The sequence below is a fragment of the Egretta garzetta genome, unplaced genomic scaffold, assembly GCF_000687185.1.
Source record: "Egretta garzetta isolate BGI_Z169 unplaced genomic scaffold, ASM68718v1 scaffold7, whole genome shotgun sequence".
Lineage (NCBI taxonomy): Eukaryota > Metazoa > Chordata > Aves > Pelecaniformes > Ardeidae > Egretta > Egretta garzetta.
Window position 1 is genome coordinate 295,551 of NW_009260350.1, and position 1,473 is coordinate 297,023.

At 40.4% G+C, this 1,473-nt stretch overlaps 1 protein-coding gene across 1 annotated transcript in view; it reads right to left on the minus strand.

The window, feature by feature from the left end:
- HNF1A (HNF1 homeobox A) overlaps positions 1-1,473 on the minus strand; it is a 23,535-nt gene that overhangs the window by 19,501 nt on the left and 2,561 nt on the right. The window lies entirely within an intron of this gene.

A 1,473-nucleotide genomic window follows, 5' to 3' on the forward strand; every position in this document is an offset into this window, starting at 1 on the left:
TGCTGAGACTGCTAAACGCTTTATTGGCCTGAATGACATTAACATCATCCCCTCCTTGAAATGTGAGAGCTATTATTATAATGCTCTCCCTTATTTCTGTGGTTGAGAAGAAAGCTATGCAAGTACCAAACCTGATGATTATTTGTGCATTGGGAGCTTGGTCCCAAATGGCACACAGGAGTGTGAAAAATCTGAGATAATTGTCATTTATATGTTGTTTTCATAGGGTTGTATTTCAGCTATTTGTGCAAACCCCAAGTATCTCAGTGGGAAAGGACTCACTTGAATACACAGGTTTAACATTCCAAATATATACCCATTTACGTTTCAATTTAGTAGTCTTTGTTGTAAATACGTGATTATAATAGAAAATGTGATTTTATGGAGAAGGTGGTGCCTCCTTCCATACTTTCAGTAGTACAATCAGAAGCAGAACAACCTACACTTCCCAGACAAGAAGGGGGCAAGGCTACCTTTTGACTGAGACACTGGAATAACTTCCCAAGCTTCTCCTTACCACTGTTTGCAGAATTCAGTTGCATCCAGAAGAACAAATGTTTTTATTTCTAAAGACAAGATTTGTTAAGCTTTGGGAGTCTCAATTAAACTGAGGCTAAGGTGTAAACACCATTAAGAACTGACCTGGACGCAGAGCTAGAAGGCATGGTGTGATAATCCTATCAGGCATAATGGGTTTAAATTATAGGCTGTCTGTCTCTCTACATTCCTCTTCCTGTACTGGGAAACAGGATGTCCTTCTTCCCAGTCATCCTTCTGTTCCCCCTTCACTTACTCACTGTTCCTACCATCAGGGTGAGGATGACATTGGAGAGCAGGAGCAGCTCTGGAGTTCAGTTAATGAAGGAGTTTCCCACTAGGTGGTAGTGAAGAGAATCGTGTCATGCATACTGGTCAGTGCACATTTTAATTATTTTTATCGAGGGGAATCCCACAAGGAACTTACAAGCAGAATAGCCTAGCATAGCTCTGAGCTATACTGTCAAAACTGGATCTCTCAATTTTTTTTTGCCTGCCCTTTCTGCTCATTTCCATGCTGTTTGTTCCTCCCAAAACCAAGTAGGGTTGCCGACTTATACCTGTCCTGTCCTTTCCCGAAAGGTGAAGCTTCTACGTGAAGCTACTCTGGTTCTCTTTCCACCTCCATTATAGCAGAATCAAGACATGACATCTAAGCAATTTGGGGATGAGGACTCCTTGTAGCCAGTACTTTCACCTGTTTTTTCTCTACTATGCTTTTTTCCCTCCATCCTTCCAAACATAAAAAGAAAAAAAAAACCACCCACCTTATTTTTGTTTGCTGCTAGTTTTTAAATACATTGACAGGTCTAAGTAATGCATCAGTCTACGTCAAAGGTTCCCAACAGAACAGGTATTTTGGAAGGACTTTGTAATGTCAGAGTAAACTGTCACTGAAATTCAGAATAAAAGATCTCTTGTAGGTCCAAAGAAAGA